Source organism: Perognathus longimembris, chromosome 4 (assembly GCF_023159225.1).
Source record: "Perognathus longimembris pacificus isolate PPM17 chromosome 4, ASM2315922v1, whole genome shotgun sequence".
Lineage (NCBI taxonomy): Eukaryota > Metazoa > Chordata > Mammalia > Rodentia > Heteromyidae > Perognathus > Perognathus longimembris.
The window spans coordinates 36,519,854-36,542,398 of NC_063164.1; the positions used below are offsets into that span (position 1 = coordinate 36,519,854).

Consider the following 22,545-nt stretch of genomic DNA (forward strand, 5'->3'; position numbering starts at 1 on the left):
GGTCAAAGAGCTTATTTATTTACATTTTTACAAGTTTCTGTCAAATTTTTCAGTGTTTGGAAGTATTCACACTCCCATTGGCATGTGGAAGATGTCTGTTCTGCCATCTTGCTAGCATTGAATGTTATGGCTCATTTTCATGTTTGGGTGAAAATGGTAGTTGGTTCTTGCTTTCATGCTACCAAACATCTAGGTTGTAGCCAGCTGTTTTTTTCAAGTTATTAGAAAACATTGCAACTAAGACTCAGGCACACTCATCCAATTATTTCCTCGAGTAAACAGAACTGGAATTGTTATGTTCATGATCACAGACAAGTACACTGGTTAGAATAGTGAGTGTGAGAAGCAAACTGGATGAAATTCTAGATTAATCACTTTTTAGGGATATGGGCCTAGTCCTTCCTTGTCTCAGTATCTTTATCTACAAAATGAAGATAATGATGATATATAATTCATAAGATTGCTGAGAAATTAAACCGTACAGAGAGAGCTCTGTGAACTGCCTCTAGGGTATAGAAAGTGCTAAATAAACATTTTATTGTTATTGTGAACATTTTAAGACTCTCAATGCATAGATAATAGGACATTAAAATGGAAGTTTCAACCCTAGAGCTTAGGAACAATGCCAGAGCACACACTCTTCATGGTACATTTACTAACATTCATGAGCACCATTCCATTTCTGGGGATTGAATATGGAGATATCAGATAGATAGATGATAGGTAGATGATAGATAGATAGATAGATAGATAGATAGATAGATAGATAGATAGATAGATAGATAGATATGATAGATGGATGAAGGATTTTCATTACAATGGGTACTTCATACCAAAATTAGGCACCTGAAAAAATATTCAAAGGATGGAAGAAAAAACTGGTCATCCTACCTTGAGTCACTCAGGCAAAGACAAATTCAGAGCTTGGGAGAAGTAGATGGGTAACAAGGATTGTCTCTGGAGGATCTAGGCTATCTCTAAAAGGTGAAAACATGGTGACAGTCACCTCAAGTCAACCATCCTCCCACTGGGCCATGTCCCACCAGAAGATGAAATTATCAGTCAGGAAGAAAGGAAGAGAAGGATAACAGGTACCCAAGCGGTCTGTCGATTACAGACACATGGAAGGCCCTTTCATCCTGCAAGTGAAGACTGAGGTTGGATTGATGGCTTAGATCCTGCATTCCTCTTCCCTAAGAGTAGGCAGAAAATTAGGGGCCCATTCATATTCTCAGCCAATGACTGGAGGAAGCTCCTCCACCAGATACATTTGTAAGGGATAGAGATACAAAGCAAGAACTCAACACACTGGTTCAGTTTCCACATAATAAAACACTCCTCCCAATTTGTACCCCATGAACAGTATGTGGGAGTGAGTCTCACGATCTATCATTTAGTTGCCCAATAGACTTTAACTGTGTGTGTGGCTGACACAGATATGTTGCCTGGCAAATACATTTCTAATAGAAAAATGAGTTAATTGGCATTCTACTTGAGCCAACAAAATTAGTTAACATGAGAATGGCACTGCTTCTTGTGGAGATGACACTATGCAGTCTCACACCTGGCCAGCTGAGACCAGACCCAGGTCTCTAGCGGCCCCAGTCAGGGGCAGCCTCCCAGGCCCTCCGGGAAGCCAGCTGGCTTCCTGCTCTGCCTCTCTTTAGCACCATGTAAACGGAAACAAGCAGAACAGCAGGCTCTGAGAAGTGAGGACATGAAATGGCCTCTGGGGACCGTGAAACTGGCTGTTCTCAGAATAAGAGATCCAGCATCTAATTGCAAAGCAGCTAATCGTAGAGCATCTAATTGAGAGGGAGCATTTGAACAAGGAGTTGAAATAACCCTGACTCTGTTCAGCACACAATGAGGCTGGAGCCTTGCAATGAACAGCCATCACCAACAAAAGCCAGTAGGTCTGGGGGGCAGGGGGGTGCTGCATACAGGTGCTGGTGACAGGGTGTGTGCACATTACCGTGACAGGCAAACACAACATCAGGAAAACACTTCATCTTCCCATGTATCCCCAGAAGGCCTAATAACCAGAGGGAGAGGGAGAGCTGCATTTTTCTTCATTTAGAACCGAGCTACCACTAATGCCAAGCTCTCCAAGTTTATAGACCAAATACCTGCTCGCACTAAAACTGCCACATATTATAAACCTCACCGAGGAAGTGAATCCATCACGTTCTTGCTCCCTTAACAATACTCTTTCCCTAGAGTACATAACCCATTACTGCATATCTTGTAGAAATCAAATGCAACTCTATCTTCTACCACAGAACAAATCAGTTTTGTAGAAAAATGCACAAATCATGACATTTTGTTTTTCTTTAGCTCCGAGGCTTTTATTTGTTATGGTTATTGTTTTGTTCTTTCTCCTTGTTTTGTAAGCAGCTACCCTTTGTCTGGATACAGGCAGAGCTATGGAAGGAATGGCGTTCTTCATCTTGAGACCCAGTGTCAATGGTGGTGTCCAGGCCAGCCGCAGACCTGCAGACATAGATGGAGATATCTAGATTCCTTTCACCCCTCACTGCCCCTGGCCAGAGTACTAAGTCTTGAACTCAGGGACTTGAATGTTTGACATTTTCTACTCAAGGCTAGCACTCTACCACTTGAACCACACTTCCACTTCTGGATTTTTTTTTCTGGTTAATTGGAGATGACACTTTTGGACTTCTCTGCCTGGGCTGGTTTTAAACTGTGATTCTCAGAGCTCGGCCTCCTGAGTAGCTGGAGATCATTGGTATCTGGCTCTTCATCTCTCTTGAATCCTCTCTGACTCTGTGTTTCACTCTTCTATGTGAGCTCCTGCTTGATCTCTTCTGACAGGGGAAACATCCCCGCCATGCTGCTCTCACTGTCAGTGTCTAGACTCATTGCTCTGTGGGTTCAGGGCTTTGTCATTTACCATTCTATTCCAGATACTGGAGTTGGCTAGTCAAAATTATCAGTGCATATTTGTGGGAATGAGTCTGTATGTCAATAAAGAGAAAGAACTGAAGGAAGGAAGATAGCACCAAAACAACAGGGAATCACCCCAGTTCACTCCAACCAAATAGCAAGTTGGGAGTTCCAACACCCAGACCCCACCCCCACCCCAAGAGATCAGCAACAAAGAAAATTCAAACAAGCAGAGAATCACAAGAACCAGGAAAGAAAAAAATCAAAAAGCCCATACGCTGCAAAAAGTTGGAAAATTGTGAAGACCCCTTCCCAGGCTGTGTAGCACCCTGGCCACCAAAGACTGCAAGACTCCAGCAACTGCAGAAAACTCCCATGGAGCTCAAGAAATGAATCCCTCCCAAACCTAATAAGCCAATCACTAAATGGGCAAGGGAGCTAAAGAGAGACTTCACAGAAAAAGAAATAAAAATGGCAAAGAAATACATGAGGAAATGTTCAGCATCCATGGCAGTAAAGGAAATACAAAAACAAAAAACAACAACAACAAAAAACCCTGAGATAACCCTTACCCCAATCAGAATGGCCTATACTCTGAACTTAGGCAACAACAAATGCTGGAGGGAATGCAGAGAAAGAGGAACCCTACTGCATTGCTGGTGGGAAAGTAAACTAGTACAACCACTCTGGGAAGCAGTCTGGAGGTTCCTTAAAAAAATAAACATAGACATACCCTATGACCCAGCCATATTGCTCCTAGGCATATACCCTGAGCAAGAGTATCCAAGATACAGCAAGGACACCTGCACCTCCATGTGCATTGCTACATTGTCCACAATAGCCAAGAAATGGAAACAACCCAGATGCCCCACTATAGACCTGTACACATTGGAATTCTACACAGCTATTAGAAATGATAAAATAATTGCATTCACAGGAAATGGACAGAACTAGACAAATCACGTTGAGCAAGACAAGCTAAGAACAGAGACAAACAGTGCATGGTCTCCCTGATGTGTGGGTGTTAGAATCAAATTGCAAAGAGACATGACAAATCAAACAAGATCCAAGATAGCAATACATAGTGAGACCTTAAAAGGACAGTCTTAGGAGAAAAGCACCAAAAAGTAAGACCCAAGCACTACTTCATATGTACCTAAAATAATATACAGACTGAAAATAACTCCAAAGAAAACAAAGGACCTCTTCTTAGTCTTATTGTATTTAGAGGACCGTATATTCTTTACCTCACATATGGTGTATACATGTGCACATCTTAGGGAAGCTGGGAGGAGGGCACAGAATGAGTGGAAAGCAGGTGAAAAAAATACAGTGTGGGGGGGCCCAATAGCTACAATGGACATTGATGAAAGAGAATTAAGCAGCTTAAGGGCAATAGGGGGAGGGAAGAAATGAGAGAAAAAGTAGGAACATTATACTAAGCAAAAGGAAAAAAAATGTACATTAACACCCAACTGGGAAGGAATTGTCTTATTGTTAATTTTCATAGGTTCCATAAGCATTGTAGACTAGAATGACAATAGCCATCATTGGGATGGTTAAAAAAAAAGATGAAAGCAAAGGGGGCTGGTTTGGGGGAGGGAAAGTGGGAGAAAAATGAGGAAGGGGTAATAAGTATGACAACAAATGTACTCACTACCTTAAGTATGTAACTGTAACCCCTCTGTACATCATCTTGACAATAAAAAAATTGACATTAAACAAAGAATGAGCTGAATATTCTTAAAGAAGATGTTTCAAAGAATCCAAAGGTTAATGCTGGATTCTGAGGAAATTAGTGTTTGTTGAATGGCATCATGATAGGCAAGGCACTTGAACTCTGATTATTTCCCACACCTCAAATCATGCCACATGTGCAACAGTAACTGGGCTTGCCTCTCTGAAGACAAGCTGCTGCTAGAAATTTTATTTTTGTAAGAAATAACTGTGGCTCAAGTTGTGCAGTCCTAGCTTTGCTTGAGTAAAGAGATCAAGGATAGCATCCAAGCCCTGAGTTCAAGCCCCACAATCAAGAAAAATAAAAAAGAAATGTAAAGGTGAAATAGGATGACTTTAAGAAATAAGAATTTCAATAGCTAACCCCTTTCTTGTATTTTGTTTTATCAAAGCCAATCAGATGATTTTATCCTTACCCACCCCCCCCCCCACACACACTTTTTTCTGTTACTGAAGTTCAAACACAGGGCCTCTCTCACACTAGCTTAGTTTGCTTGCCTGGTTGGCACTGTACCACTTGAGTTCTTATTTTACTTGGCTTTTTTCTGGTTAGTTTAGAGTTAGAGTCTATCACAGACTTTTCTATCCAGGTTGGCTTAGGACTTTGATTCTCCAGGGGCAACTGGCTTTTTTTTTTTTCTTTTTTTTGGTACTGTTATAAAGGCATGAACTCAGGGCCTCATGATCTTACTTAGCTTTCTTAATCAAGACTAGTGTTTTACCACTTGAGCCATACTTCCAGTTTGGGCTTTTTTTGTTGTTGTTGTTATTGTTAAATTGGAGACAAATATGCCCAAGATGGCTTCCAGCTTTGATCCTCAAATCAGACTCCTGAATAGCTAAGATTAGAGACATGAGTTATCAGCTCCCAGTTATTTTTTTTAAAGCCAGTTGTTTTGGGAAAGTGAATAGTGTCAAAGACCATGTTGTATGAGGAAACATTGTTATATACTTAGAAATCATTTTAAATATCTGGAGTTCATTATGAATATTTCATTATGAATATTTTAAATTAACACAGATTGCCACAATCTGGAAGGTGACACTGTATGTAATTAAATCTTGGAGGATACACAAGCACCTCAAGTTTCTGCAGTGCTTCAGGGGGGACTACTGGGAACGTTACGTGAAATTGGCTTTTTTTTTTTTTTAAGAGTGGGCTTAATCACTGTGATCCTGGCTTACTGTGCTACATCCCCACTGTGATGCATCCTTAGTTATCATCTTTCTCTTAATGTAGGGTTTGGAGAGAAGAAATTATCTTCACTTTATGGTAAACTATATTGTAGATAAATGAGAGACTGCAATATTTTAGTTCAGTGAACAAAACAGCCTCTTGCACACCAAAGCCCCTCTGAGCATGGGTGTCTTAAAACAGTTTCCAATTTTTCAACCTCTGGAAAAAAAATAGTGCTTTTAAGAATTTTTATCTGACCTGGGCACCAGTAGCTCATGCCTGTAATCCTGGCTACTCAGGAGGCTGAAATCTGAGGATCACAGTTTGAAGCCAGCACTGGCAGGAGAATTTGTGAGACTCTTATCTCCAATAAACTACTCAGAAAAAGCTGTGGCTTTATGCTGTGGCTCAAGTGGTAGAGCACTAGCCTTGAGCACAAAGAAGCTCAGAGACAGAGCGCAGACCAGAGTTCAAGCCCCAGGACCTACAAAAAAAATTATTTACCTGGCCAGGTAAGGTGGCTCATGCCTACAATCTTAACTACTCAGGAGGCGAGATTAGAAGGAAAGCTTCTAAACCAGCTTGAGCAAAAAGTTCCTAAGGAACCTCCCTCCACATATCACAATAGAAAAGGCTGGGATTGGTGGCAGGAAGACATATAGGAAAGTCATGGTCCACACTGATTCAGGCAAACAGCAGGACCCTTATTTCAAACATAACTGGAGCAGCAAGGCATAGTAGTGTACATGCCTGTTAATCCAGGCTATAGGAGAAGCACAATGGCTGTGTGAGGTGTTACATACCCATCACATTAGAATCGCAGCAGAAGGGCTTCCTTCCTGCATGGCTGACAAGTGAAGGCCTGGCGATGGTAGCTGGAATATTACCCAAGATAAACCATTATCTCAAACTTATGATTCTAGACTGATACATAGCTGAGACCTGCTTCTGCTTAAGAAAGAAAACTCAATTCCTATGAGAAAACTTTTTTAAGTATTTGTTTTCAAGGGAATTACTCAAAATCTGCCTACTATACATAATCTGTGCTTAGTCATTTTAATGATAATTTTTTAAAGTCTTGATCAAGTGAATATAAGATAATCCCCCAAAGTAATGATTTAAACACAAAGTAATATCAAGTTTCAAGTCTAGGTTTTTTTTTTATTTGTTTGTTTGTTTTTGCTTTTGTTTTCAATTTTTTTTTATCTAACTGATGTACAGAGAGGTTACAGTTTCATACATTAGGCATTGGATACATTACTTGTACTGTTTGTTACCTCGTCCCTCATACCCCCCTCCCCCCCAAGTCTAGGTTCTTAGGAGAGTTTAGATGCCACGTGCTAAGAACTTTAATATCAGTTCAAATAAAAAGGAAGGGATGGAGGATTTCTTCCTGGAACTCTATATTCTTTTTCTGAACTTGATTCCACCAACATCTGGAGTTTCATTAGACCCTACTTCGAAATTTAATTCAATATTTACATGGTTTTATTATGTTTGAAATGCTAGATCTGACCCACATTTAAACCTCTTTCTCTCTCTCTTCCACCTTGCCTTTAAAACCTGTCATTAGAGAAACAAGTGTGTTCATGGGCTATTGTCCTTGTGTTTAACCTGAATATCCAACTTTGTATATATATATATATATATATATATATATATATATATATATATCTTGTCATATTGAGTGGTCCCACTGCTGCTCAGAGACTCAGACATTCACAGTGGAAAACTATAGAGATCCCATGAAGCACAACTCTGACATTCCAATCTAGGAAACAAGCCCAATGTGAAGGACTAGACAAGGGAGAATCCCTTTCAGGACCTCCTTATTTCTAACAGCTTACCTACACACACCTGCCCTTTCCCAGTTCCAGCTCAAGATTCAGAAACTCTCAGACATTTTCTGTGCAGTTTTTTTTGTGCAGTTTTTAAATACTTTCTGTCATTAGCTAGATTGGTATATTTGTCCACTGATACTTGAAATGGACCAAAGTACAAACTGAGAGTGTTTATTTGTTATTATTTCTCTCTCACCCTCTTTCAGTGTGTGTGTGTGTATGTGTCTGTTGGTAACCGGGCTTACATTCATGTTTTTGCACTCTTACTTGGCTCTTTCACTTGAGTCATGTCTACAATCTGGCATTTTGTTGGTCAATTAGAAATAGCACAGGCTGGTTTCAAACCTGGATCCTCCAGGTCTCAACATGTTAAGTAACTAGGATTATGGGCATGAGCCCCTGGTGCCTGGCTGGCTTCTTCAGATGTTTTATATCTTTTTAATGCCATCACACACACACACACACACACACACACACACGGATTCACATAAGAACCAATCCCTGTTTTCATAGACCACTGAGGCCAGATTACAGCATTTGTTCTCACCTTAGATGCTGTTTCTTCACTAGGAGACCGAAAAAGACTCCATCTTTCTTCAGACTTGAACATGCCTTGAGGGTGTGCTAGGTCAACCTAATTCACAACTGAATAATGGTCATAGAAGACATGGGAGGTTCCTCAGATGTGGGATCCAGCAGAGGAAAAATCATTTTATTTTTGTAACACTGTTATTGCATGTTACTGTTATCTTCATTTCACAGAGGAACATCTGAAGCAAAGGGAACATCTCTTTAACCTTAGGGAACTTAAGCAAAGTGGCCCAGTGAGGAAGCAGCTGAGGCAAGATTTGAACTCAGACAGTCTGGTGTGAGGAATCACACCCTAACCACTGCATATAGCACCTACTTCTGTGGGGGGTACAGACAAAAGGTGGTGAGCTACTCCATTCAAGAATGACTGCACATTCACCTAAGTATTGTTAAGAGGATAAATAGAGTGAATGGTCTGAACATTATTCTCACTTTATTTAAAAGTATATTTTGGGGCTGGGAACATGGCCTAGTGGTAGAATACTTGCCTCATATGTAAGCCCTGGGTTCAATTCTTCAGCACCATATATATAGAAAACACCAGAAAGAGTGTTATGGCTCAAGTGGTAGAGTATTGGCCTTGAGCAAAAAGAAGCCAGGGACAGTGCTCAGGCCCTGAGTTCAAGTCCCAGGACTGGCAAAAAAAAGTATCTTTTGTTTATCATTAAGAGAGCCACAGGTTTTATGCTATAAATAGCCATGGGCTGGAGCATAATTTAAAATCATTTTCTCTCTTTTCTAGGGAAGAACAGGAATGGTGTGAAACCCACAGGCATCTTCTTGGTGACTTGAAGGGGTATAGATATGATTTCCATCTTTGTATCTACTAAAAGCCTTTATTTCCTAAATCTTGCTGAAAACTGGTGTTTTACTCTGTTTAAGGTCCATTTAGAACAGTTCAGAGGGAACTTAGGAAAAGAACATTCTCAAATTTCAGTCAAGGTAAAACTTAGCATGTAAATCTTTGGAAATTATACTCCCTGTGTGCTCCTTCTGAAATTACTAAGGATGTGTTTTATCAAAACATGGAAGCAAATCCAATTAGGGAGGGAATCTGAGATTTAATAAAGAGAAAAACCAACCAAGCAGTACAATGCAAAGACAATTCAGGGTGACAAGTAAAGAGTGAATCTGTGAAGAAGGTATACCATCATTCAGAGTTCTACACAAGGGGCCATAGTCAAGCATCATTGCAAATGAGGGCCATTTTTTCTCATGAGAAAAAAGAAAAGTCAAACAGAACCAAACCTTTAAAATACATTTATTTGTGAGAAAGATATAAACAGATTCAATAATACACCAAGCAATTATCTGGCTTTAAGCATGGTAGAACAGAGAGCCCAAATGACCTTGGCAATTTTCCCTGCAAGAACATAGGCTAGTCATCGCCTTTCTCCCCCCTTTGTCCCCTTTGTCCCCCGCTCAGTTCTGTAGCAAATACTCCTTAACCATAACACAACTGTTCTTTCTACAGTTGTAGATAGGATACAAACCACAGTACTTGATGGCATAAAAATAAGGATACAAACCACAGTACTTGGTGGTATAAAAATAAGATAGCAGCCAGCCAAAATTGGAAGGTAAAAGGATGAGAGGTAAGGTGCAGGAAACCGTAGGAAGATAATTTCTTCATTGTTCCTAGGGAGAATGAAGGGAAATTCTGAAAAATAGAGATGTAAGAGTATTTGTTTGGTTATGAAGGCAACAATACAGAGAAACTTCCCATTAACAAGTATTCCTATGACACTTCATACAACATGAAACTTCTCACTTAACTTCAGGTTTACATTGTCTTAGGTAAATAAGCATTCCATCCACTTTTCCAAAGACAATTTTCTTCCACTTCAGGATTCCTCTGACTCCAAGAAGTGTTGTCTGAGAAGACATATAGTTTGAGTTTAGAAAGTATTCTTTTTTGTTTGCTGGTAATGGGGCTTGAATTCAGGGCCTTGCCTCTTGCTTGGCTTTTTCACTCAAAGCTAGCCCAAGACTAATGCTCTATCACTTGAGCATGCCCCCACTTCTAGATCTTTGCTGGTTAATTCGAGACAAGTGTCTCTTCAGATACATGTCCCAGAGCTGACTTTGAACTGTGATCCTGAGATATCAGTTGACAGGCACGAGCCCGCCAGCACTCAGCTAGAAAAGACTCAGCCTCTTACTCTTGTGACCACTACAGTACTGGGACATAAAACATCAAGTAGTAATATCCTCTTATCCTCAAAATTCTGCCATTTGGCTGGAAAATCCTCCCTCCTCACTCAAAATGTGGTCCAAATCCAAGACAGCCTTCAAAGCCCATTTCAACTGGTGCCTAATATTTCAAAATGCAAGAAGCAGTTTGACTCAATGCAGTGCTAAAATGATTAAGTGGTCAAATTGGGTTTATATCCTTCTCTGTTACTTGCTTCTCTGAGAATTCTGGCAAGTTCTCAAACCTATTCTAACTCTGGCAACCCGGGGTAATGACATTAGTATCCATCTCATTGCCACTGATGACCCAATGAGATCATCACTGGTCCATCATTCAGTAAGATGTGGGCCTACAATAAGAAATGTTATAGGTTACTCCCTTCTCTTTAGATTAAATCCGTTTACTATGAAGCATTATATCTTTTCCTCTTTATTCTCCACTTAAACATCTATGCTTGTCAGAAATTAAGAGATTTTCTTTCATGTCTAAATGACCAGGAACCACCTAATTCACTTATCTCCTGGGATATACCAGAAACTAGATTGCTGCTGCCATCTGCTGGCTACAGGAGAACTTGAGGTCACATTTCTAAAAAGCTTGTTGAGAGAGAGCTAAGACCTCCCTGGATGAAGAGCTAATCCCTTCCCCCAATACACACATTATTTTAGCCAGAACCTGGTGAAGGCATGAAGTCTGTTATTTGTTTCTAACAATGTCTACAAAAACGTTACATACTGGTATGTACCCATCTTTTGTCTTCTAGATCAAGGTACAGACTGACAATAGGTAAAAATGTAAACTTGCAAAGATTGACTTTGTGAATCTGAAATTCTTTCCTGTTCCTTTTCCCCATACTGTCATGGCTTTCCTGCATCTTCTGATACAAATTCTATTCTTTGTCAAATCAGCAAGTATCCAGAAAAATATTCTGATAAGGTAAATCATTCTAGAGTATAAATAAGTAGTGTAAACCTAACTAATTGGGAGCCCATTACACTAAGGCAGTTCCCATAGCTGGGCTCCTACATAAGTAAATTAAAACACAATCCAGTATAGACATTGATAATCTAGAAAAACAAAACAAGATCTACCAACCAAGATCTGGGCAACTACTACACTTTAGCCAATCAGATATTATCTATGCTCTCATCCACTCTGTGAGAGTCAAATGCAATTTGGGCTGCCCAACTCATGAATTTGTTTGCTTATATAAACTCTTTAATATTTTAACATGCCCTAGTTTATACTTTAACAGTATAAAGTTTACTGTGACTTCTCTCCCTGTAATATTGGTATTTTTAGTTGCTTTCTTTTTAAATAGAGGAATTATGTGTACATGATACAAAATATCAAAAGGGTCCTCCCACCATCACACAAATATAGGCATTGAACTATTCCTTTTTAGTGCTTAAAAACCAAGTATTATACCAGCTGTTCTGTATCTTGTTCTTTCTAATTTAGCTTAGATACTATGTTTTGCTATTTGCACATTCGCAGGAATGTAAACTCCATTTTCAGGGGTGGGAATGTATAAGTTTCTTCTTAGTGGAAGTTGAGTAATCTACAAAAGGAGATGAAGGAGGTTTCAGGACTGGGTCTTGAGTATTTTGAGAATGTGAGTTCGCTGGAGAGATTGCAAAACTTCTGATTCAGATAGGCCTTGCATGACATTTAATGAGGAGCATAGATGTCCCCACTGTGTGCTCTGCAATCACACTTTGTGAATTTGTTTAAAAGCAGAGATTCTCCATGGTGGGTTCATATTAAAATCACGTAGGAAATGTCCTTAAACATTGTGATTCTGGTCTAGTACTGGTGATTTGTGCCAATTATCCTAGCTAATTGGAAGAGTGAGGTCGGGAGGATCATGGTTCAAGGTCAACCTGAGCAGAAAAAAAGTTGGCAGTCTCCTTCTCAATGAATAGCTAGGCGTGGTGGGGATGCCATTATCATAAATACATGAGAGGCTAAGTAGGGAAGATCATAGTTTCAGTGCAGCCCAGCAGTAAAAGCACGACACTCTATCTTAAAATAAAAATGCCAGAAATAATGGTATGTGCTGGTCATATCAGTGATCACTCTCCAGGCACACAACCAGGCAAGAAGTGAGACCTTGTCTCCAAAAAGGGGGAGGAAGGACTAAAGGTGTGGCTCCGCAGGAGAGCATCAGCCCAACAAGTATGAGGACCTGAGTTCAAATCCCAGCACTGCCAAAAAAAAAAAAAAAGAAAGAAAGAAAGAAAGAAGTTCTGATTCTGATTGGCTTGGTCTGGATCCAATCTAATGACCAAAGTGAATCTAATGAGTGACCAGGATTGAGAATACAATGATTCTCAAATTTGGCTGCCTATTGGAATCATTTAGGAAGTAAGTACAGATAGGTACCCAAGTCCCATCAGAGATGAGGATGTAAATTGGTGTGTGGTGGGGGTGGGGCACTGGGATATGCCAGTGCTATCCGGGTGATTGAAGTGTACAGCCTAGGTTGAGCAAACCCAGTTTAAGAACAGACTTGCTGATAACTCTCTGACAGGTGGAAGATGTATTTGTTCCTGATGCCACTATTCTGACAGATGTGGGAACACACAAGTACAGATAATGTCTTGTCCTATTTGCTCTCTGGTTATAAACAGTTTGTGCTGCTCAATAAACATTCCTTGAATCAGAGCTCTGTTTCCTGTCATGAGAATTGAAAGAGTCTGGAATGACAAATGAATTAGAAGTGGAAAAAAGACCAGACCACATTTTCACCACAAAACCCCCAGTCTCTCACAGGAAGGACTTTCTCTGCCCTAGCACACAGCTCTCCGAGTTGTGAATTCCAGCCTCTGGGAGGAGGATTCCTCATGATGGCCTTGCTCTATCTTCACAGGCTTCCACTAGCCAGGAGGCATGTTCTTCCTTCCTCAGGGAACTGATAAGTTGGCAGTGATTTGATTAGAGAATCATAAATAAAGTAGCTTCCTGGAAACCCTTCTGTGATGAAGTCTCCACCCACCCAAGTAATTACAGCTGGATGCTGATAGGTCACACCTGTAATCCTAGCTACTCAGGTGGCTGAGAGCTGAGGAATGCCCTTCACAGAGCCCAGGTAGAAAGTCCATGAGACTTTTCTCTCCACAACTAACCAGAAAAAAGGTGGAAGTAGAGCTGTGGTTCAAGTGGTAGAGCACTAGCCTTTAATAAATAAGGTAAAGGATAGTGCCTAAACCTTGAGTTTACGCTTCAGTATAGGCCTGTGCATGTGCACACTCACACTCAAACAGAAAAAGAGAGAGAGAGAGAGAAACATCAACATTCCATTCAGTTCCATTAGATTCTGCTTCCTATAAAGACCAACTTAGGACCAAAAAAAGAGCCACTTTTCTATTTCCAACTCAGAATAAGTTGACAGTTTTTTTTTTTTAACTACCCTTTCTAATGACCTCTCTGGATGGCAAACAGATTACTTTTTTGTTTTTAACTTGATCAGCCGTAAGAACAAGAAGTGTTAACATTTCGCGGGATGTGTGTCTTGGCAACCTACCAGCGTAGGCAGTTTAATTTACAGCAATGTGGCTGCAGGCAAGTCAGCTAATGAGGGAGACTAAAGATTTAGAGTTAAATATTAAATTTATCTTCGTCTTTATTTCTTACTGCTCCAACCAATAAAAATAATGCCTCTGGGATATTCTATTGTGAAAGAATCTAGCTGGTGGTGCCTTATGTATAGTCACAAAGATATTTAACTGTAAATTATACACAGAGTGGCCACAGCATTAGTTTTATTTTAGTTTGGTAGTACTGGCTCTGTTGGGTGGGAATGTGAAATACTGACAGGTCATATGTGAAGTACTTGACTAGGTTTTCCTTTGCAGGCCTATAACTCAGCTTTCTTCTTCTAAACCAGAGCAGTATGTAATGGTCCACTGAGGATGCAGAGGAAATACCATAGTGAAGGGTTTGTTTGGTTTTTCCTATTGCTGTTAATGATTAAATCTAAGTTTAGCCAAGTACTGGTGACTCATATCTACAATCCTAACTACTCAGAAGGCTGAGATTTGAGGGTCTGGGTTCAAAGCCAGACTGAGCAGAAAAGTCTCTGAGACTTATCTCCAATTAACCAGCATAAAGCCAGAAGTAAAGAAGTGACTCAAGTGGTAGACTGCTAGCCTTGAGTGAAAAAGCCAAGTGCGAACATGAGGCCCTGGGATCAAGCCTCAGTATTGGCAGAAAGAAATGAAAAGGATGGAAGGAGGGAGGGAAAAAAAGAAGATAGAAGAAGTATTCACTTCTAACCTATTCAGTCACTAAAGCATCACAATAGTAATATTTTGCTGAAACACCTTCCATACAAGTATCAGTGAATTGAACATTCCCTGTTTTTATCTCAGCCTTTGCCAGTTAACTCTCCACTTCCTCTGGATCCTGAGGAGTCCACCATTCCCTAAAAACGTTTCTTGGTGGCTTTTTGGAAACTCCTTAATTCTGATACTCTGTCTTTTCATCAGTTCCTACATGCACAATCCTCCTCCCCATACAGTGGGCCTTCACAAGGGTGTCTCTCCTCTGTCCCCTCTCCTAACCTCAATGCTCCCCGTGGCTTCAGGGTCAGATAGCACCCACTGTGGTGACAATACATCTTCCTGATCTCCAGTGGTCCACAGGTCCAGCACAATCAGCATCCTTCAACCCTGAAAATCTAACCAAGCTGATTGATTGTGTTGCTTGAATCACATAAACCAATTCTAGCTATGTATGGAGAAGGGAGCCCTTTGTCTAACCTCTCTATCTCTACTTCCCACTGCTGTGCTGGACCATTCTCCTCATCTGAGCTAGTTCTGTAACTTTGTGCCCAGTTCTCCTTTATTCTAGGATCTCTCCCTTCTATTTATTTCTTTTTATAATGCTTGAAAAAGCTTCCTCTTTTTCATAATTCTTGGTCCTTAAACTTACTACTGCCTACAAAATACAACATTGGAGAACTTTCACAAGACACAGATTTCTCCAATAAATTTCATGTGCATACCTCACACTTACCACAGCCCATGTTTTCTCATGCTCTTGAACCAAACTCTCCCCATCACTCTTTTCATTCAGAACACAGTTAATGTGCATCTGTTAGATCACATCCTCTGAGCTGCTGCCCCCGAGTAACACAGGGCTGGCCATCCTTGTCAGCTGTCCTATGCCTGGCTCCATTAGATGGTTTTTATCTTTCATTTCCTCACTCTTTTATGAAATTGTAATTATTTTGACATATTTTACCTACATAATCAGACTTGTGTCATTAAACATGGAAAACTAAATCTGCTAAATTCATTGAAGTTGTCAGACACCACATGAGCCTCAGTGCTCTTGCACAAGCTATTTTCCTGGATGGAACTGTCTTCCATTCTTGGTGCTTTCACTTCTGCCCATCATCCCCATAGATGGCAGATTCCTGAATGGGGAAGAGCTAGACAACGCCCTGTCACAGAGGGAGGGCTATGCTATCTGTCATTTACTGATTGCTCACTACCAATTGGGGTTCATTCAGCTAATGTTTTGTCTCAATGAACTACCTCAACAGCTGCAAAGCAGATTTTCCCTTATATCCTAATTGCACATATGAAGAAAGTGATGTATGAGGGGTGCATGGCTTTTGAAGTAGCTCAATCTCAGCCGTGACACTTGGTGGTCAGACCCATCCTGCCCCTCACTCATAGCAGTTGACAAGTACAGTGCAAAATTTTGTCTGTGCTATATCATAATCTCCTTCTTTGTAGTTCAGTCAACAGTAGTCAAGCACAATTAAATGGAAAGTTCCAGAAATAAATAAGCCATAGCACAAATGAGTGTATGTTCAAATAATACTTTTATTTGTAGACAACAGGATCTAGATTTTGACTAATTTTTAAAAGTCATAAAATACTACTTGTTTTTCAGTTATTTCAACTATTTACATCTTACAGTGGACCATATGGAAACAGAAGGGATATTTGGTGAGCAGCTCTGATCCAGGGGCCTTAGTTTGCCAACCTCACTCTGAGCATGTCACACATGCAAATAAACAATCATGAGCTGAGCAACAATGGCTCATGCCTGTTAACCTAGCTACTCAGGAGGCTGAGATATGAGGATCAAAGTTTGAAATCAGCCCAGGCAGAAAAGCCAAGAGAACCTTAACTCCAACCAACCAGTAAGACACCAGATGTGGAAAGGTAGTTCAAGTGGTAGAGAATTAGCCTTGAGTGAAAAAGCTAAACAAGAGTACAAGGCCTTGAGTTCAAGCTCCAGTACTAGCACATACACAAAATATCTTGAAGATGAATCTGTAGACCACAGCTCACCAGCTCAACTGTTTATGAGGCCAGTGCACTAAGATACTTATGCAGGAATCTGAACTGAAGGATTGTTAGCACTCCTCACTCAAGAGTATAAAGCAACCAGATACCTCACAAAAACACATTTTTCTTTTGAACAGAAATATACTTCAAAGCTACATTTTTCTTTCATTGGTTAATCTCTTAGGGAGTTCTGTGACTAAAGTGGCTGCTTAAAACTGAAGGTAGTAGGCAGCCCATGAGAACTATTAGGATATATGCATTGAGAGAGACTGCAAGACCCATCAGAGAGCCTGTGTCCAAACACAGTGTGTGTGCCAGATAGCTTTTGATCTGTTACAAATAAATGAATTGAAAATTCCCAAACAATGCAAAACTCTAGAGGATAGTGTTAAGGTAATGGGATTATAGCACCGAAAACAGGTCAATGGGAAGACACCTGCCTTTTAAATCGACATAAATAGCTCAGAAGTGCTGAGCTGCTGCTCCTCTTAACCCAGAAGTGTTTCTGGAGCTGGGCAGAAGGCCACTCTCTACATGAAATCTGTTTTCTCTGTTGTAAACAGGTATGCGTTACTTCTTGAGTATTTCTGAGAGGTTACCCAGGGGGTTTTATTTGCTAGACTTTGAATCCAAGGAAAGGAAAGGTTTCACAATAACAAACTCTGGCATCTATAGAACTGTGTCAACTGGCCTATATGCCAGAATCTATCTCACACTCAACCAGGTCCGGAAGAGTTGAAGAAAGTGAATGAGGACATTACAGGAGAGTTTCAGAGACAGTGTAGCAGAAGCCAGCACTGTCACTAGCTGTGTAGTCAGACAAGTTGTGAACTCCTTGTGACTCAATGTGATCTTTTTTAATGTGAAATGATCGGGTCAGATTGCATTTCCTTCATGCTCTATGATTCAGAGATTCCACCATATTCCCCTACATTTTCATAGCCTGAATTGTAACAGATCCCCACAATGTCTGGGTATGAAAAAAAAGATGCTATCATTTATGTGGCATTTGGCCCAAAATGTTTCACATAGATGTAACCATAAGAAAACATTACATCCCAAAATCCAAATTATGAATCTATGGCATATACACTTTCAAAAATGTCACTATATTCCAGGCACTGGTGGCTCATGCCTGTCATCCTAGCTACTCAGGTAGCTGAGATCTGAAGATCACATGGAAGTCAGCCTAGGCAGAAAAGTTGATGAGACTCTTATCTCCAAACTACTCAAAAAACCCAAAGTGGCACTGTGGCTCAAGTGGTGGGCTCAAGTGGTGGAGCATTATCCTTGAACATAAAGAGGTTTAGGGATAGAGGCCACGCCATGAGTTCAAGCCCTAGGACCAGAAAGTTAAAAAAAATACACATTTAAAAAAATGTCACAATGATGACTGAGTGCTGGTGACTTACACTCATAAACCTAGCTACTGAGGCGGCTGAGATCTGAGGATCAGGATTCAAAGCCAACCCAGGCAGGAAAGTCCTTAAGACTCTTATTTCCAATTAACCACACACAGAAAAAGAAAAGGCCAGAAGTAGAGCTGTGGCTTAAAGTAGTACAACACTAGCCTTGAGCAAAAATGCTCAGGAACAGTAAGTACTCAGGCTCTAAGTTCAAGCCTCAGGACCAGCAGATAGATAGATGAAAGAAAGAAAGAAAGAAAAAGAAAGAAAGAAAGAAAGAAAGAGAGAGAGAAAGAAAGACAGAAAGAAAGAAAGAAAGAAAGAAAGAAAGAAAGAAAGAAAGAAAGAAAGAAAGAAAGAAAGAGAAAGAGAGAAAGAAAGAAAAAAAGAAAGCCATATACCATATGAGATTTTTTTTGCCAGTCCTGGGGCTTGAACTCAGGGCCTGACCGCTGCCCCTGGCCTCCTTTTGCTCAAGGCTACCACTCTACCATTTGAGCCACAGCACCACTTCTGGCTTTTTCTGTTTATGTGCTGCTGATTGAACCCAGGGCTTCATGTATGCTAGGCAAGCACTGTACCACTAAGCCACATTCCCAGCCCCTATATGAGATTTTTTTAACTTGCTTTTTAAATGTTATACATTCTGAATTTAAAGGGGCTGAAATATAATAACATACAACAATTGAAACACCCAGAGTGCTCTGACTAGGAACTACATATTACAACATATATATATTTCTTGTAACATGTAAAACTATATATTATGTCATAATCATATCCAATACTGGAATGGTAGTTATTTATGAAAAAAAAGTTTGGTTTTAGGAAATCCTTATTAAAATGGCTAAGGATAAAATAATCAATTTTCTTTCTTTGTTTTTTGCCAGTCCTGGCGCTTGAACTCTGGGCCTGAACACTGTCCCTGGCTTCTTTTTTGCTCAAGGCTAGCACTCTACCACTTGCCACAGTGCCACTTCCAGCTTTTTCTATATATGTGGTGCTGACAAGTCGAACCCAGGGCTTCATGCATACGAGGCAAACACTCTACCATTAGGTTATATTCCCAGCCCTTGGACTTTCTTTTAAATGGTGGGAAAATGTATGTGTGTGGGGGGGGGGGCGGGGGAGAAATAAAGGTATGTCACAGAGAAAGCAACAGATGAACTGTGAATAACAATATGAAATATCATGTCACACCATTCTATTTACTTTTCTATACATTTGGTCTTTTAGGAAAATAAAAGTTTGGGTAGCAAAGGGAAAGGGACCGTGTCAGTCTTCCCGTCGTCAGGTAGCCTCGAAGAAAATTGAATGTGAAGCTGGGCAGGGTCCTGTTTCCTTCAGGGGAAGTTGAGATCTTGGACATATACAAACAGCTAATTTCATTTTAGAGGCCAGGCTAGACAGACAGGAATGCCAGGGGAAAATTCTCCCAGGTTGCACTATTAATAGGTTCTCTGAAGCCTAAGAGACCTGAGAAAGAAGAAAGCCACAACTTCAGAGCTGACCAAAGAAATCATTTGCAGGGCTAGGGATTTGGAAAATATTAAAACCTTAAAAGCTTCTTAAAGCTTCAAATGGTATCCATAATTGAGTCACTTCTATATTTGTTCCAAATATGGAAAGGTCAACATATTTGACCACAAAAACCCAAAGGCCCTTGGGTGAATTGGAAGCATCAGTGGGTTAATTTTGAAATGACTGCACCTCTTGAGAGGAGATTGTCAGACAGAGGAACATAAACGACAAGGACTCTGAGGGAAGACAAGAAGCCCATTATGACACAAATAAGTAGAGAACAGGCCTGGTTAAATGCTGGCCCAGTGGGAGCACCCACCATATGAGATTATCCATCTCAGATTAAAGAAATTATTAGACTGGCTTGAAAGTGCATGAGTTTGGCAGAACCAACAATCTTCATAGCAGTCTTTGTGACTGTCATTATGGGAGGTTCACAAGACAAATTGTAAAGAACTGTGTTAGAGCAAAAACCTTGGTTTAAAACATAGAACAATGTTTCTTATATATCAGCTCTCATTAGAATCATTCTGAGTGCTTGTTAAAACTCAGATTGCTGAACCCACCTAAGACTTTCTGTTTTACTAGCAGAAGAGTGGGATCCTATTTAACATATTTTGAAGGAATGTGGCTATTAATGGTAGATACCCCACTTGGAGAACTGATAATAGAAGAAATGTAAGGAAGTTATCATCTAGCAAACAATCTTTTCCTAAGTGGTTTTATTGGCTTACAATATTGAAATATTTAGAGGCTGAGTCTCCAAAAAAGGAAGAGAGGAAATAATTTAGCAGTAGTAGAAGGGTTCCTTTGTTTCTGAAAAGGAATATGACCCAAAAGTTAAAATTGGAAAGCAGAGGATAATTGTACCATGAGTAGTAGCTAGTGAAGTCTTCATTCTCAGCAGCTCCCTAATGACATGGCTGCAGTTCAGGAATCTGCTGTGGACAATTCTCCAATAAATCTGGCAAACTAACCTTAAGAGACAGGATTCCTAGCCCTAAATTAGGCCTATATTCCAAAGCCAATGAGGCCAATCCCTCAAGGCACATGGCCACTTTCCTCAAGACTTCTATGTCACCAATACAGGTAAATAACAGCTAGTGGGTGAATAAGTTAGTATCTCACTGACTTATGGTATTATTTTTATTGTAAGAGCTATGATGTACTCAGTGTCTACCAGGTTCCAGGCCAATACCAACACTTTGTGAACATTACCTCATTTAATGCTCATTATCACCCCATCAACTAACTGCATTATGACATTTCACAGATAACAAATCTGACACTTGGACAGGTGTAGTATTTTGCCCAAGGTCACAGAGCACTTAAGAATTTAAGTGGTTATGTGCTTCCTTGTTATTCCTCCTGGGGAGAAGAGATTCCACCAGGGAAACAGGAAGATGCAGAAGCCAGAGGAGGAAGGTGCAGGGAGAAATGTCCCCGGCAAAATGACAGCTTTAAAGTTTATGAAAATCTGCACGTGTTAACTCCACCATATTAGAAAATCTCACCTCCCTTAAATAGACCTGCTTTTCATATTGGTTTTCTGAATCCAAAGCCCACATTCTATAAAGCAAATAAATTAATGTCTTATTTTCACATATTCCTGAAAACTTGCTGCCTAAATAATGAAACTGAGATTTCAATTCAAGTCTTACTTTGGCTTCTCCATTCCAATCATTGGCTCAAGCTCCTCACCTGCTAGACCTTGTTCAGGCTAAAATGGGCCAGTGTGGATGGCTGAGGCTGGGGGCTAAGTGGTGGGGTTTTGGTTGGGAGAGGCAGGTATATTATTATATACATAAAGGCAAGCCTTCTTCATGGGCTTAAAAGCTTTGATCTGTTTGTAAAGCTGGTTTATTTTTTTAAAACTGCTTTACAGGAACCAAAGCCAAATCCAATACTGCAAAGGAACATTTACTAGTGAGCAACTTCCCTCCTGGCCATATGCTTTCATGAGGTGTAAAATTGCTACACATCTGAAGGAACTAGTTTGGAGTCTTTTGACTTAGCTAGAGTCACACTGATGCATCAAGCCAAGTTAAAAGCACTGACTCCAACCTCTACAATCACCTCAAATATTATCCCTATCAGAGCATACTTATTTCTCTCATCTAGACTATTGGTTCACTTTGAGCAAAAGTGAAAATATGTTCATGTGATCGCTCTAGAGGGAAAATTTCCTTCTTTCATGTCCTATTTTGACAATAAGAAATAAAGCAGAAATAGATCCCAACGTTTACAAATTTGATACTTAATCTTGAATGCTTAACTTCAAAATACTGGTTTCTTCTCAGAACACCATAATTCTGAGGGAAATGATAGGAAGGAACTAACAAGCTTAAAGGGGTGAATAGCCAGAGGTAGCAAAGCCCAAAGACCCAGCATCCTTTCATCTTTGTGATACTTTTTCAGAAAACAAGTATCATGAAAAGATGTTTCATCTGTACACTGAGCTCTCCAATAAAGGATACCATGTCATCTCAAGAGAAGTAAAAAGAGTCCAATCAGAAGCAATAAATCATCAACTCAGAAGGAAGAAAAGTAAGTTGATATTATATGTTCTATCTCAGTACCCCTGTTATGCTTATGTTTGTGGTTAAGGCCTGTGCAATGAGCCTATAGTTTTATTCACAGTAATTTCTTTTAGTCTACCAGTTCTTCATATGCCTTGAACTGGAAGCAGGTGGTTGGCTCTGAATTGCTCTAAAAATGGCATCAAGCCCACAAGGGAAGCAGGGAGAAGGAAAGCATCAATAAAAAGGGGCTGAAAATATTAATAAGAAATAACTCATTAGAAAGAGATTGTTGCTTTTTAAATATTTTGTTTGCACTTACAGGACAAAAATAAACCAAATCC

The 22,545-nt window shown here is 40.0% G+C and overlaps 1 long non-coding RNA gene across 1 annotated transcript; it reads left to right on the plus strand.

The window, feature by feature from the left end:
• Window positions 1-517: 517 nt before the first annotated feature.
• On the plus strand, window positions 518-22,321 carry LOC125349946. The gene is made up of 4 exons (XR_007210659.1): window positions 518-1,272; window positions 6,974-6,996; window positions 22,101-22,107; window positions 22,311-22,321. It is a non-coding gene; the product is annotated as an uncharacterized LOC125349946 (long non-coding RNA).
• Window positions 22,322-22,545: the final 224 nt, after the last annotated feature.